The 17,017-nt window shown below is 35.7% G+C and overlaps 1 long non-coding RNA gene across 1 annotated transcript; it reads right to left on the reverse strand.

The window, feature by feature from the left end:
• Positions 1-9,549: 9,549 nt before the first annotated feature.
• LOC116524498 lies at positions 9,550-14,678 on the reverse strand. Its single transcript, XR_004257357.1, has 2 exons — positions 14,273-14,678; positions 9,550-10,102 (listed from the first exon to the last, which is right to left on the reverse strand). It is a non-coding gene; the product is annotated as an uncharacterized LOC116524498 (long non-coding RNA).
• Positions 14,679-17,017: the final 2,339 nt, after the last annotated feature.

Below are 17,017 nucleotides of genomic sequence, written 5' to 3' on the forward strand. Positions count from 1 at the left end.
CCGTAGTGTGAAGTTGTTGGTAGGAAACAGAAAGTGTTACACTTCAACTTCTTTTGTGTTCAACAACTAAAAATTGTGGGCTTATCTATTATAGCAGCCAATTTGTTCTAACTTATTTGTTAATGTTCTATTGTTATAGTAACAATTACTCCATATGATAACAACTTACCTGAAAAGTTATTGGCTTAACACAATAAATATTTATTACCTCATAGCATCTATGGAGTCAGATATTTGGAAGTGACTTCATTGGGTGGTACTGGCTGAGGATATCTCATAAGGTTGCAGTCATGTGAAGCTTTTGCAGGGGCTATAAAATCACTTTTGGGATGATTCGCTCACATGGCTATTGGCAGAAGGCCTTAGTTTCTTGACACAAGAATCTCTTGATAGAGTTCTGTGAGCATCTTTATGACGTAGGAGGTTTATGTCCCCAAAGCAAGAGGGAGAGAGAAAGGGAAAGAGAATGTTTTTTACTACCTTAGGCTTGGAAGTTATGCATCATCACTTTCACCATATCATATTTGTTAGAGGAGCGTCACCAATTCTAGCTTATACTCAAGGTGAGAAAATTAGGCTCCATCTTTTGAAGGAGAGGATCAAAGAATTTGTGGACATATTTTGGAACTACTACACAAATACAGGAGAAATGTGAGCCTGTCTACTACAGCAGTAAACTTTGCTCTAACATAAGAAAAAAAGGTGCTTAGTTCTGGTCCCACTAGTTTGCCTGTGAAATATGTAAGTGGCAATTTTCAGTAGGTTCTTATATGCATAGTTTTATACCTCAAGAGAGATGTTGCTTGAAGTCATAAGAATGAATGAAATCCACTGGAAGAAAATTTGGAGGGTAGACAAAGAGCACCAAAGACGGAACCTGGGGAGATATCTATGTTAACAGGATATTAATGAAATGATTTTAAAATTATACGTCAAATGAGAAGAACCAAGAGAAAATTATGTATACAAGCCAAAATATTAGAATATCTTGAAAAAGCCATCAATAATGTTGATGTCAGGTTATAAATTACTTCTGGAGAGGAAAATAAATGACGAAATAATGGGGATTTTTTAAAGGTATTTCTTATGCATTTTTAATAAGCTAAAGTTCAAGCAAACTTGGCAAAATGTCAACACTTATTTTATCTGAATAGTAGCTAAAGAGGGTCTTCTAAAATACTTGTATATTTGTATTTATTTGAAATACTTATTAATATAATTCAAAGGAACTGATCAACTTTGTGAAATCCTGCAGAAGGTCAAGTAGGGTAAATGCTGAAAAATGTCCATGTGATTTAGTAATAGAGTGGTCTCTAGGAACCTAACAGAAATAGTTTCGGTGAACTGAAGCTAGATTGATAGAAGCTGGATTGCAGTAGACTAAGAAGTTAAATGGAAGTTTGGCTTAGAAGGTCAGCAATGGAACTTTGTAGGATAAAAAATACTTATTATGCTTTTGTTATTATTTCCTTTCAAAACAAAATGACTTAAATTATTATTTAAATACTAAAGAGGAGAAAAGCTAGTAGAGAGGGAAGGCATGCCATGCTAGAATAAGACCTGAGAGCAGATAGATTCCCTGTCATGAGTAGGACGTGGACATTTTGATTTCTTTTTATGTGGTGGGGAAAGAAGAGGCCTGATGCATGGCTTTCATTTCAACTTTCTGAGACTAAATCCTATGAATTGATGACCAAGTGAAATAGTCAAGTAAGTCACACATTATTTGGCTGACCACACACACACACACACACACACACACATACACACACAAAAGCCTCCTCTCTGTGTAACATAAACACCAATAACCTCCTAAAGGCTAAGGCTGAATACATCTGTCTTTTCTTTTTATCTGGTGAATTCTTCAATGGCAAAGACAGTGTCCCTTTATGCTCTGCCAGCCATTTCTGGCACATTGTGAGCACTCAATAAATAATAATTAATTCAGTCCCTTAATAAATAGTCACCCATTTACTCAGTGAATAATAATTAATGAAAATGAAATTTCTGAGAAGAGTGGCAAAACTTGAAAAAAGTCACAAATGTGATATATCTGTTTGTACCAAATTAAATGCAATTTTGTGGAAGACGAACTTAGAACTTGAGCTCTGTGAACTTGATAAGGTATTTAATGCCTTAGATTTTAGGACACTTCTTTTTTTTTTTTTTAATTGTACTTTAAGTTCTAGGGTACATGTGAAGATCTTGCAGGATTGTTGCATAGGTACACACATGCCCACTTAACTCTTTTAGCTCATATTTTCACCAGTGTCTCAGTCATATTCAAATATATTTATATAAAATTGCATTACACACTTGTGGGTACATATATGTATATATACATATACCTATATACCTGTGTGTCTGTGTGGGTATATATATGTGTGTGTATACATATACATGTCCATATATATATGAATACACATATTAGTATATGCATAAATATATTTTTTATCCACCTCAATATGTCGCTGACCCTAAGCAAGTCAGTGAGACACTATGTTTACTATTTACATTTTTATGTGTGGGAAGGGAGGAATCCCCTCTACTTTTTATCACGATCCACACTGTAGTGCCCTATTTGTGCCATAGTGATTGAGAGCACAGACTCTGGATTTATGTTCCTTGGATTTAAAATCCCAGCTTTACTATTTCCTAATCGTGCCACTTTGGAGAAATTGCTTAATACTATCTTTCAGTTTCCTCATCTATAAACTGGGGATAATAATAATTATCCTCTGGGTGTCTACCTCAGAGGTGTGTTGGGAAGATCATTTAAGTTTTTATACATATAGCTCTTAGGCACATGACTGATATACAGTATATACTCTATGTATTAACTAATATTACTCTCAGATTACTATTTAGCTAATCTCATATACTAATTTATAATGAGTGGTTAGTACTCTATTAATTACTTTCTTACTTTAATCAGTATTTTTGATACTTTCCTCTGAAAACATTATTCACAGTTTGAATTTAAGAAATACTTTTTTTGGAAATACAGTTAAACAGGGATCTTTTTGATCCTACCTAAATTATAGCATATTTATATACTCTTGCTACTCATTTCAGATGGCAAGTAAAAAATAAATTCATCCAGTCATTTGTTTCCAAATATCTAGCTTTTTCATCTAACAGATAAGACAAGGCATATATTTATTTTGCATTATTTACTTTTAGATTGTACAAACACAGTTATTAGAAAATTAAACCAACTTTCAGGTCAGGCATGGTGGCTCAAGCCCGTAATCCCAGCACTTTGAGAGGCCAAGGCGAGTGGATCACTTGAGGTCAGGAGTTCCAGACCAACCTGACCAACATGGTGAAACCCTGTCTCTACCAAAAATACAAAAACTACCCTGGCATGGTGGCAGCCACCCATAATCTCAGCTACTCAGGAGGCTGTGGCAGGAGAATTGCTTGAACCTGGGAAGTGAAGGTTACAGTGAGCCAAGATTGCACCATTGCACTCCAGCCTGGGCAACAGAGAGGGACACTGTCTCAAAAAAACAAAAAACAAACAAACCAAAACCAAACAAAAAAACAAAACAAAGGAAAATTAAACCAACTTTCAGAAGTTAATACGATAAATAGAGAACATTAAAAATTATGTAAAATGTTGTAAATCAATCTAAGTTGATATGACCACAATCATCTGCTAAATTTCCAGTTTGTTTTTTATTTGGAAGTGTTATATTATGAGTCTGAACTTACTTCTTCTTTCTCCTCCACACTTGCAGCTGAAACTAAATGTTATTCATTCTATTCAGGATTTAGTATGTACCTCCAAAAAAACCTGATGAGTGCCTGATCTTCTGGAGTTTATTCCATAGAGCAACTAAAAAGAGTGAACACCCTATTCAAAGAACATTCATGTAATTCAGACAATGCTTTTGTTTATGAGAACAATTTTGCTAAAGCATAAAAGCTTTTAAAGATAGGATAACGTAAGAAATAGATGTAATAAAAGGAATAAGCCCTTTAGATGACAATGAGGTGATAATCAGCACTTGATATCATGCTTACGAGTTATTTTGTTATTTTAGCCAAATGGCCTGGAAGGTCCTTTAAATCACCTAGGTAGATATAAATTATATGAGAATAATAAGAGTAGATGGTTGTTTCCATTGACTTTAAAATAAACTTCAAAGTGAAATAACTTTCTGTATTATGCTGGATTGTTGAATTATGTATTTTTAAAGATGTGGTTTTCATATGCACAATGTTTTTCTAACATATTACAAATTCTTCTTACTCAAAATGTAAAAACATGAAAATAAATACCTTAACTGATCCAGGAGAACTGGCTGAGGAGTCTGTTAATGGAATAACTAGTCAACTCTGCCCCTGTAAAACTCACCTTTGTTTCTAATGCCTGAGCCATCACAGAAGATTAAAGACCACATTCAAGGAGGGCTATTTCTCATACTTTACCTGCTCATTAAATGCCAAGATAGTTTTTTACTCAATTATACATCTGCCAATGAAAATAGTGAGCAAAGACAACATCAAGGCCATGTTTTCATTTCGATCATTGTTCCCTAGTGAATTACAAGGTTGTGAGTCTCCTACAACAATTTATATTGACCCAGGATTCATAAATCTAGTATAGTAGACTGAGTTGCTGCACTATATGTTGTGATCATGTCTTTCTACTAACAACATTAATCACTTGCTCAAGAGGAAGTAGCAATTCAAGAGTGTTCCATCTCATGCTCCTGTCAGAAAGGACATCTTAACAGAGGGCTTAAGTGTTTCCCTTTCCCATTAGAGGTTTCTATACTCAGCCTCCTTAATAGGTTTTCCAGCTCTAACCTATCATTTACTCCTTATTAGACTTTTAAAATGAAAAATGAAAATGCAAAGAATTACACGTTTCATGAGAGAAACACTGTATAGGCCACAAGTTCTAAAGATAGAGATAAAATTTTTAAGGACAGTAGATGCATTTGCACATGAAAAATTTATTTTCCCATATATTGATTCACAGTTAGAGATGTGATTGAGATAAAAGGACTTTTTTGTTTTTCATTGTGATAGACTATTTACAACTCATTTTTAAATGAATAATTTTCTCCATAAGGAAGTACTAAAGTTAGCAGGAAACCAGCCAACACATCTGTCTCTGAAGTGTTCCAAGGTGAAGATATTAATGAGTTGGGTAGATTATGTATCTGACCACCATTTGATGCAGAAAAAAATGGAAGACTATGACTAATGTACAGGAAATGATGTTATTTGATACTACATTACATTACAGATTAAAACAAAACAAAAAATTACGCTACTAAGAGTAAAATGAAATAAATGAGATTGTTTTTGGTATCACATACTACAGTTAATACCATTTCTTCCCACTGTTTTAGAGCATAAACAGAAGCATAAATCATTTTTACTAAAAAATTACTTAAATGCTTTTATGCCCTTTTCCAATCTGATTTTTCATTTGCCCTTCTATAACAGTTATTAGGTAACTCTTAGGGAATATTTAATTTGGTTTATGTACAAAAAAATTTAACAAGGTTTTGATTATTTTAAAAAATAAGATTTTGATCACTATTCTCTCGGACAGGATTGGCTAGTCCATAGGACATTTCTTTCTTTTTGATCATTTTCTTAAACTCCCATGAAGTATAAAGTAGGGGACCCATAGTCCCATAGTTTTAGTTTTAATTCTTTTGTTTGTTGGTTTTTTGTGACAGGGTCTCACTCTGTAACCCAGGCTGGAGTGCAGTGGCATGATCTTGGCTCACTGCAACCTCTGCCTTCCTGGTTCAAGAGAGTCTCGGCCAGGCGCGGTGGCACACATCTGTAATCCCAGCACTTTGGGAGGCCGAGGCGGGTGGATCACGAGGTCAAGAGATCGAGACCATCCTGGTCAACATGGTGAAACCCCGTCTCTGCTAAACATACGAAAAAAAATTACCCGATCATAGTGGCGCGTGCCTGTAGTCCCAGCTACTTGGGAGGCTGAGGCAGGAGAATTGCTTGAACCCAGGAGGTGGAGGTTGTGGTGAGCCGAGATGGCGCCATTGCACTCCAGCCTGAGTAACAAGAGCGAAACTCCGTCTCAAAAAAAAAAAAAAAAAAAAGAGATTCCCAAGCCTTAGCCTCCCAAGTAGCTGGGACTACAGGGGTGCAGCCACCATGCCTGGCTACTTTTTGTATCTTTAGGAGAGATTGGGTTTTGCTGTGTCGGTCAGGCTTGTCTCGAACTCCTGACCTTAGGTGATCCGCCAACCTTAGCCTCCCAAATTGCTAGGATTACGTGAGTAAGCCACCATGGCCAGCCAGTTTTAATTCTTTATTAAGGGCAAACATGATGGCATTTGATTGGGAAGGAACAAAGAAAAGAGTTCTCAGAATTTACATTTAGTCTTACCAGTGAAGAACATGTGTTAGTTACACTTTCAGATCATGTTCCCATACTTTTTTCTATGATTTCTGATAATTTTAGAAAATCATTTAAATAAGAATTTGTGTACAATTTATCAGACATTTATTTCAAATTGCTGGCAGTTTTTATTACTGTGGATAATATTGACTTGCCAGTTATACTGAGTCTAAAAATAGGATGGTCAATTGAACTGATCTATTAAAATATAAAAGATGATTTTTCCAGCCCTATACACAAAAAACTAAAGTTTTAGTCTCATTTCTGCCACTAACTGGAAGCTTGTAAAGCCATGAATTCTCTTAGCTTTATCTTTATGATAAGGCCATTTTTAATGCTACAGTCTCATGATGAATACAGAAGCAGATTGCTGAAAGATTTGTTCCCTGCTTATTAAGTCATCTTTAAACCATCTGTACCTGGACTACATTTTGCTTACAATAAAATTAAAATGAATCCTTCAGTAATAAAGACATTTAAAGGAATGTTGGATAATACAATTCAAAGCACTAAAGACAATGCCAATGCTAATATTATTTTGTACAAATGTAATGCAATATGATAGTAAAACCACTATATCAATATTTCCTTATTTATGTTGTAAAATAATACAAGTCATAAAAGAACAAAAAATGTAAAGAAGAAATAAGTCCCTCATCATCTTAGAGGCCTTAATGCTATTATTTTGGAATCCTTCCTCCCATTTTTTCTTGTTCAGAAAATACTTTGTAGTGAATACAAGTTTTCAACATGGCTGTTTGTGGAATCCTAATCTATGTTGAAGCATTATCAACTAACTCTTCTTGCACACATAAAATAATTTAAATCACACAAAGTATTTGGAAAGGTTATTTCAGAGAGCAGTTCTTTGACAATTTTTCCCCTCAGTTGTAAGCCTGGTTATTTCACAAGGCTAAGATCAAGGTCCTTCAATATGGAAGTATCAGCAGGTCTCTGGGCACATTCAGAGAGAAATTAAACAGTTAAGTGGAAGGATTGAAGTTGCAACAGACATTTTGAAATTTTAATGTAGAAGATTTTAGGTTTTTTTCTATAGGTGGCACTTAGAAGTCAAAAAGTTAAAGCAACTGCCTCAAGCAATGGCATGGCAATTGCCAGAATATCAAACACTTGAGTTAATCCATCTTTAAAAAGCTAATTCAATTAGAAAGTGAAGAAAAAGTTTATTCAAGAACCTGAAGCACACTCTTCCTGAATCTTCATACACTATCTCCCAGGTGCTAAAGAGTTTTAAATCTTTACTTCCAGTGTGGTCTCTCTTCTCACTCCAGGATAGCTCATTCAATTGCCCCTGAACCAATCATTTGGGTGGCTCACAGTTACCCCCTCTTCAACATATCCAAAACTGAACCTAGAAAACTTTGCTCAAGCCAGAAAACCGGGGAAACTCTTCTCTTCAAACTCTAAATTCAATCAATAACAAAATTGTGTCGGCGTACTCTTTAAACATATCTTTATTGATTTTGCTTCTTTTAATCCCACGGTGCCTCTCTGCTTTCAAACTACTATCATCTCTCACCCAAATATGCTATAGTAGTCTTCCATCTGACCTCCTGGTTTTCTTCTTCCTCTCCAGTCCACTTTGCAGTAAGGCAGAGTCAGGGAGTGAAACTAAATGAAACGGATTTAGACTCATCCTTGATACAAAGACGTAAGTATTTTCTGAGTCTAAACAACTGAAAGTGGATTGTAGTGGCTCTCATGAACTAGTTCTTTCCTTCTCAGAAGCATTTCTCAGAACTTTAACCTTAAACTGAAAGCTCCAAACTAACTAAAATACTATGCTTCAATGCAACACACCTCTCTCTTTTTGCATCTCTGCACATGTTTTTGGCCTTGCTTGAATATGTTCCACCTTTTGCCTGGCTAATTTCTGCTTATCTTTTGCTATAATCCTTCAAACTTCCTCCCAAATGTAGCCTTCAGTGGCCCCCAAGTCTTAGCCAGATACTCCCGCCTATGTGCTTCCAAAACACCTGCTTCATCAGGGAACGTGCCATACTGCATTGAGATTCCTGGATACTTGTCTGACGTAAAGGTCAGAATTGCGTCCTTCTAGCCACTGTGCTTCACACCTATATTTTCCAGATTTCTCCGAGTTCTGCCATCTATGCACTTTGTCTCCATCCAGCTGGACTGTCCACAGCTTCATGAACCTTGCCTTACTGTCCTTCTTCTCTCTACTAGTTTCCCTTGAAGCACGCACCTTTATCCAGATCTTACTTCCTCTTCAAAGTCCAGTTCATTTGGCCCACATTCATGAATACTTCCGTGATTTCAAAGTGCAGAACTCCTCAGAGCCTCTGTTACAATTGTGTGGCACTTACTGGCCTTGTATGTTAAATGCCTTTTTGCCTGTCTGTTTCTCTTCCTTATAGTATGCAAACAGAAACCATATAGTAAATATCTGTTAACCTTACATTACACCAGTTAGCACCAGTACGTGAAAATACATACTCATTAGTCTCCAGATTTAGAAATTGACATGTCAGATGTCCTAACCTCTTTTAGGTTAGTATGGTATGGTATGTCTCTGTTGATATGTCTCTTCCTGGCATGCCTTCTCTCTCTTTGCTCTGAAATCCGTCTATCATTTTCCAGATTTACATCCTTAAAGAGACATTTCAAACTTTTCATCTTCCAGGGCATCTTTTTAAACTCACCTGTCAGATTCTGATTCTTCTTCCATCCTTCCTTACCTGTGTGTTTCCCTAGCTTTTTATGTTATTTTTTCAAAATGGTAAATGTATGGATCTCTGATCTGAAGGGGCTGATTGTGTGAATCTACTTGGGGGGTGGTGACAAATATTAAATAAATAAATACACATTGTATTAGTCCATTCTCACACTGCTAAGAAACACCTGAGACAGGGTAATTTATAAAGAAAAGAGGTTTAATTGACTCACAGTTCCCCATGGCTGGGGAAGCCTCAGGAAACTCACAATCGTGGCAGAAGGCTCCTCTTCAGAGGGTGGCAGGAGAGAGAATGAGTCAGCACAGGAAAAACTACCATTTGTAAAATCTACCATTAGATCTAATGAGAATTCACTCACTATCATGAGAACAGCATGTGGGAAACCACCCCCACAATCCAGTCACTTCCCACCAGGTCTCTCCCTAAATTGTCATCTCCCTAGGGATTACAATTTAACATGAGATTTGGGTAGGTACACTAAGCCTAACCATATCACACATATAGAAAAGCAAATGGTTACAAATGTGGAAAAGTGGTGTGAAGATTATAAACTAGAAGGTAAGGTAGAGAGTAACTGGGAAGACTTTGAGATAAGTTCTCAGAGGACAGTTCTCAGGGGATGTCACATGTGAATTTAGATATAAAGGACAAGACTTACAGGATGAAAAGAACTGGAAGAGAATTCTGGGCAGAGGAAACAGCATGTTCTAAGGCTAGGAGGGATTTGATGAGCTTGAAGAACAAAAGGGAGGCTCATGTAGCTGCAGCATGGTGAATGGGATAGGGAGCTGTCTTAGCTTGGGCTGCTATAATCAAATACCATAGACCAAGTTGCTTACAAATAAGAATTGCATCTTTTCACTCTTCTGGAGGCTGGATGTCTGAGATCAGGGTATAAGCATGGTTAGGTTCTGTTGAGGGCTGTCTTCTGGGTTGCAGACTTCTAATTTCTCACTGTGTCCTCATGTGGCCTTTTGTTGATATGTGTCTGTGGAGAAAGAAAAGGAGAGATTTCCCTCTCTTCTGCTTTATATAAAGCAACCAATTTTATGGGATTAGGGCCCCACCCTTATGAACCTCATTTAGCCTTAATTACCTCCTAAAAACCCTCACTCCATATATAGACACACTGGGGCTGAAAATTTCAATATATTAATTTTATAGGAGGGGTATATGAAAAGATAAGCTTCGAGAAAAGAGTGGGATGTATCATGCAGCACCTGGTAAGGAATTTGGATTTTATTTAGAGATAAAAAATAAAAATATGTATAAAAATAGAAAAATCTCAAGTGTTAACCTAGCTTTCTTTCAGCTCATAGAAAATATATTTATTCAGTGTCCACTTATGAAGCTCCCATGCAAGAGAGACACTGTGCTCTATTCTAAGATTATAAGGATAAATCAATCATACACTTTAGCACAGAGGAGCTCACAATTGAGGAAGCATGGAATTGAAAAATATACTTACAAGGGAAGTCAATATTTTTGACGAAGGGTGTTGGAGCAACTTTGACTCCTGCCTCACAGCATACACAAAAAATGCATTGGAGATAATCATAGACCTAACTGTAAAATCTAAAACTATAAAGCTTATAGAAGTAACCACAGGGGAATATCGTCATGGCCTGAGGGTGGGCACCGAGTTTTTAAAAAGGACAAACATGTTTAATATAATGCATTAATTGTTAATTAAATATAATATACATTAGGTTAGCACAAATTAATTTTGGTTTTTGCCATTGAAAGTAATGACAAAAACAGCAATTAATTTTGCACCAATCTAATACAATATAGTACAATGTGCATTACAATTATGATACAATATAATGCAATACAATCCAGAAAAACAAGTAAATGAATACTTCACAAACCATATATAGGAATGGTCCATAAGCATGCGAGAAGATAATCAACTCATTAGTCATCAGAGAAATATGATTTAAAACCAGAAAGAGGTACCACCATGCACTTACTAGAATTGTTAAAATAAAAATGACTGGCTTATATGAGGTATTTAAATAGCTTTGAAAAACGGTTCAGTAGATCCTAATAAAGTTAAACATATACTTATTCTACAGTCCATCAATTTCACTCCTAGGTTTTTACCCAACATTGAAAACAAGAGTCCACTAAAAACTTGTGCACACATGCCCACAGTAGCTTTATTCACAGTGGCCAGTAACAGGAAGCAATCAAATCTCCATCAACAGAAGCGTATACACCAAGTTGTATTATATTCACTTGATGGAAAAATACTCAGTAATAAAAATCCTGATGCGTTCAGCATCATAGATGAATAACAAAAATATGCTGAACAGATGAAAATAGGCATAAAAGATACAAATAGTATCCTTGTATTTATAAGAAGTTCAAGTATAATCAAAACTAATCTATAAGGATAAAAACTGAAAAAAAAAATTAGGGAGTGATGAGGGTTAGGAAGTATTGATTGGAAAGAAATCTTACAGGGGTAAAGGAAATCTATATCTTGATTTAGTGTTGGCTAAATGTTAGAATTCTTAAAACTCTACATGTAAGCTCTGTACATTTTACTATTTTTAAGATATATAAATAAAAAATACATTTACTAGTGAAATATGATGAGGAGCATAAAGGGAGAAATGCGAAAACCAAAAGGAGTAATTATGCCTTATGGTCTGACTGAAATATAAAGGGATCAAAACTGAAGTCTGTAATTTAATCTGACTCACTTGTGAGCCCATGTTGGGCCCAGGCACAGAGTATTGAACACAAATGACAATAGCATTTCACTCTACCAGGAGCATGGACCTAGTTCAATGACTGGATATGTCTTACTTTTTCAATCCAAACAATTACCCAATAACTCAGAAAATTCTGACCTTAAGACCGAAATTTGTGATGAGGCATGACTCCCCCCATTGGTAGAACACATTGCCTTCATTAGGATTAAAGTTTGAAATCTGCTAGAAGGGTGGGGAATCTTTAATTTTGGAGCTCATTTCTGTTGTTTTCTGTTGCAGCCTGAGAATGCTAAACTTCAGGCCACAGGGCAAGCCTCATCTGTTTAGCCTCATTATTAAGGGAAGGGCGGTTCAGCTTTATAGTCTCTCTGGGAAGGGTGGAGATGCAATTTTTTTTATGCTTTGACTTGTTAATTGTAAATACAGGTCAGTGACTGAATACTAGTTATAAATTCAAAAGCAAATGAAACAAATTACAATGAATAAGTCCAAGACAGCAGATTGAATAGTTTGTAGCTTTTTTAGCAGGATGCAGGGAAGTAAAGAAAGATGAAGCCTACACAGACCTGGATAAATATTACAATCAGCACTATCTTCTTGATATCCATTTACATTTCTTTTTAAGGCTTCTTTATATCTCTGTGTGTTTTGGGCATGCTTCCCTTTCACTTTGTCTACTGAAATACTCATACCTGCTGTATTTCTGCTGTTAAGAGCTCAGTTTACTGAGCCCAAATACTAACATGATAACCGCTATGATATCACTGAACTTATATAATAAATTATGGTATACATACCATTATTATTCCTTATTTACAGATGAAGAAACAAAGTCACAGAAAAAGTAGGTTGCTTGTTCAAAATTACACAGCAGTCAAGAATTGAATTTGATAATCTAATAGAGATGGGAGGCTTAACTATCAAGCTAAGCTAATTGTCATCTCCTTGATCCTGCTCTTTCCTTTCTTTTCATTAAGCACCAACTTTGTAAGGCTTTATATCTGGTATTTAGTGTAAGCCTTGCAATGACTTTGAGAGGTAGCACTTTAAATCTCTATTTTACAGATTTAAAAACATCCACAGCACTAAGGTTGAAAATGTTGGTTAACTTGCCCTGAACTGCGCAGCTAGAGAGTGATAATGACGCCTAGATTAGAACCCTTATCTACCGCCACAGCTATGAGTCTTTCTATCTAAAAGACAATCAGCATAGAATTTCTTCCAGAGCTGTTTGTGTTGAAATAAAATTTCAGGCATCTAAGGAAGTTATTTGGAAAAATGGTTTGGGGTGAAGACTCATCAAGTGACACTACAAAGAGGCCACTGTTCCTCTTCTTGTGAGGCTGGTGCTGGGCATATGGAATCTAAGCAATGAGGAATTGGGCCAACCACTACCTCTGCTTTCTCCTATGCACATTGCCCAGTCATCACTGTCTGCTTGACATATGGTGATGCCTATCTAAACTTAGTGTTTTACATCTAATTGTCTGGCTAATTTATAACATCGCTGCATCACCACTAAATTCACTTTGAAATCCTCTAAATTTGGTTCTTCTTCAATTTGACCTAGACAGTTTGAATAAGGTGGCTCATTGACTACAATACCATTAGTCTTAAGAAATTGCTGCAGGGGCAAATCACACTGCCACGTGTGTTCCTATGCAACAATTTTGCATGTTCTTCACATGTACCCCAAAACCTAAAATGCAATAAAATAAATAAATGGGAAAAAAAAAAAGAAATTGCTGCAGGGAAGGAGTTTTTAAATGTATCTTTGGAATCATTTCCAGAATATGATTTACCTAATTAGGTTTTACAAAAATAGTTTGAGAAAATAAACATACAAGAAGAGAACCCAGAAGTGAGTTGGAAGTCAAGAGAAAGCCAGGTAGTGCAGATATCATTGAAACAGTGTGGAATTCACACATACTTTGTATATATATTTCAAAATCTTGAGATTGCATTACTCTTTTTCTAGTCAATTGTAACTTTCTGGGGCCTCCTTTTTCTTATTTTTAAAAATCAAGACAATAAGCCTGTTGATTTCTTAGTTATTTTCCTGCAAGACATTTTTTTCCTTTCTATACTCTAATATACTGTGCCTACATATTTTGAGGTTTTGAAATATATAGAACTGTGGTTTCATCATTTCATTCATTCATCTGATATTCATTTCATAAATATTTATTGAGAACCTACTAAGTGACAGACACTATGCTGGTTTGGGGAATGAAGAAGACACAGTCCCTGTCCTCAAAGAGATCTGTACATAGAATTGAATAACACTGTAAAGATGTCTAACAAAAATCTCATGGTGACAAGCTTCCTGGAGATGACAGATCACAACTGCTTTTGCTTTTATTACAAAATATACAAAAGTTAACTTTACTTCACAAGCCAACAAGTACAAGTCTCCTCTCCAACAGTGCTCTTACCTTTTGTGTGACTCCCTTGGAACCAGGAAGGTTTTTATTTTTCTTTTTTTCTTCTTCTGCCTTTTTTTTTTTTTTTGGGTACATAAATGAATAATACAGGAGACAACCCATAGCCAGTTTGTATTCCCTGCTGTCCTTCCAAAGCTTCATAGCCCAAAATAAAGGTGCTGCGGAGGTGGAGAACCCAATTTCCATTCTAAGTTTCACACAGTGGGTTTCAGTCAATTAAAATTTCTGTTCCTAAGATACAGTTGCTTATGGAGGCAAGTTGCACCCACATTTTTGGAAACAATGATCTTGGTCTAGAGGAAATTTTCTTCCCCCAATACTTGTTGAGACCTCAGGGATTCTATTCAGTTGCTGAAGGAATGTCATAAAGCCAGCTTTATCTCCTTTCCCAGGCATCAACTTCTCCCTGTTACCTGGGTTTTGACTGTAAGCAACACAACAAACATCTTGGGTAGGTGGGGGCGGGGGAGTGGACAACATGTTTCTTGTTCTTTTTATCCTTACTAATACATTGGAACTAGGCCATCTGGCTGCCTTTTGGGTAAATCCATTTTATAACAAGATTTTTTTTTTTTTTTTTGGTGATTCAGTAATTAAACCCCTTTGGATAGGGTTCAAGATGGACCTGCCTTATGCTGAATTTCGCTTTGGAGCAAATTGTTAGTCACAGGTGCCAGTGAATGTATAAAGGAGAGTGAAAAATCTCTAATTACTTTTTGAAAATTGGTCATTTGTCTCAGAATTTTCTTTGACCTTAGGTCCACTTTTCTTCAGAGGTGAGTAAGGTGAAAATGTGCTCAGAATTGCCATCTGCTCTAGCATTGTTAAGATTATTACCTGCTATCTTTACCTAAAATCAAACCTCCTAAGGTTGAAATGTTGACAGGAAGAATCCTTATGTTGTTACTCACGACCAAAGTATAGTCAAACACCTCCATAGATTCATTCATTCACTTATTCAGTAAGTATCTACTACATGCTAAGTTGAGGGTTCAGAAATCACAAGAGAAGCTTGTGAGTTCAGCATCATCATAACGTGATTCATTAGAGACTTAATATTTCTTATTGTCATTGTTATGTTGGGGCTTCAAACACTAAATGTGGCTTGTTTTATCATTATCTTTGGAATATTTTTCTAAGAATAATTCACCTATTTTGAGCAACTTACCTTTCTACCCCTCAACTCAAGAAAGTATAAATCAATACAGAAGTGTGGTTAAAAATCAAGTAATCAGTCATGTTGTTCTTGCAATGTTATGGGAAAAATTTTAGCTTCTAGCCTAGTGGTGCTTCCAACTTATTTTGCCATGAATCATGGAAAGTTAATAGTCGGTTTGGGAATTTTTGTCTGGTCACGAATTCATATGAAACTCTCTCTGTAAAAACATCATCGATTTGGACTCTCACTCTTAAAAAATATTTTTAAAAGAATTTATATTTTTAGGGCATTTTAAGTTCACTACAAAATGAAGCGAAAAGTATAGAGATTTCTCATGTATTCCCTGTCCCAACACAAGCATGGCCTTCCCCTCTGTCAACAGCCCCACTGGAGTGGTACATTTGTTACAAGTGATGAACCTACATTGACACACAAGGTCTATAATTTACACTAGGGTTCACTCTTGGTGTTGTACATTCTGTGGGGCTTAACAAATGTATTATGATATGTATCCATCATTATAGTATCACAGAGGTTTTTGGCCCTGCCTGAAAATCCACTATGCTCTGCCTATTTACTCCCCTAACCCCTGGAAACCACTGATATTGCTAGTGTTTCCACAGTTTTGTCTTTTTCAGAATGTCATATAGTTGGAATTATATAATATGTAATATTGTATATTGGAATATATAATATCAGAATTATATAATATGTAGCCTTCAGACTGACTTTTTTCATTAGTAACGTGCATTTTTCTCCATGGCTTTTCATGGCTTAATAACTCATTTCATTTTATCACTTGACAATATTCTATTGTCTGAATATACCAAAGTTTGTTTTTCCATTCACCCTCTGAAGGATATCTTGGTTGCTTCTAAGTTTTGGCCATTATGAATAAAGCTGCTATAGACATCCTTGTGCAGGTTTCTGCGTGAACATAAATTTTCAACTGTTTTAGGTAAATACAAAGGAGCACAGTAGCTGGAGTATTTGGTAAGAGTATGTTTAGTCTTGTAAGAAGCAGCCAAACTATCTTCCAAAGTGGCTGAACCATTTTGCCTTCCCACCAACAATAAATGAGAGTTCTTGTTGCTCCACATCCTCACCAGCATTTGGTGGTGGTGTTCTGGATTTTGTCCGTTCTAATAAGTATATAGTGGTGTCTCATTGCTGTTCTTTTTTGCATTTCTCTGGTAACATATAATGTGGATCACCTTTACATATGTTATTTGCCGTTTTCTTTGATGAGGTGTCTGCTAAGACCATAGGCCCATTTTGAATCAATTTGTTTCCTTATTGTTGAGTTTTAAGATTTCTTTGTGTATTTTGGACAACAGTTTTTTGTTAGCTGTGTCTTTTACAAATATTTTCTTTCCATGGCTTATATTCTCATTCTTTTACATTGTCTTTCACAAAGTAGATTTTAAAAAAAATTAATAAAGTTCAGCTTATCAATTATTTCTTTCATAGATGTTGCCATGGTGTTTCATCTATAAAGTCACTGTCATGTTCAAAGTTGTCTAAGTTTTTTCCTATGTTATCTTCTAAGAATTTTATAATTTTGTATTTTACATTTA

Source organism: Sapajus apella, unplaced genomic scaffold (assembly GCF_009761245.1).
Source record: "Sapajus apella isolate SASKATOON/1434 unplaced genomic scaffold, GSC_monkey_1.0 scaffold45, whole genome shotgun sequence".
Classification (NCBI taxonomy): Eukaryota; Metazoa; Chordata; class Mammalia; order Primates; family Cebidae; genus Sapajus; species Sapajus apella.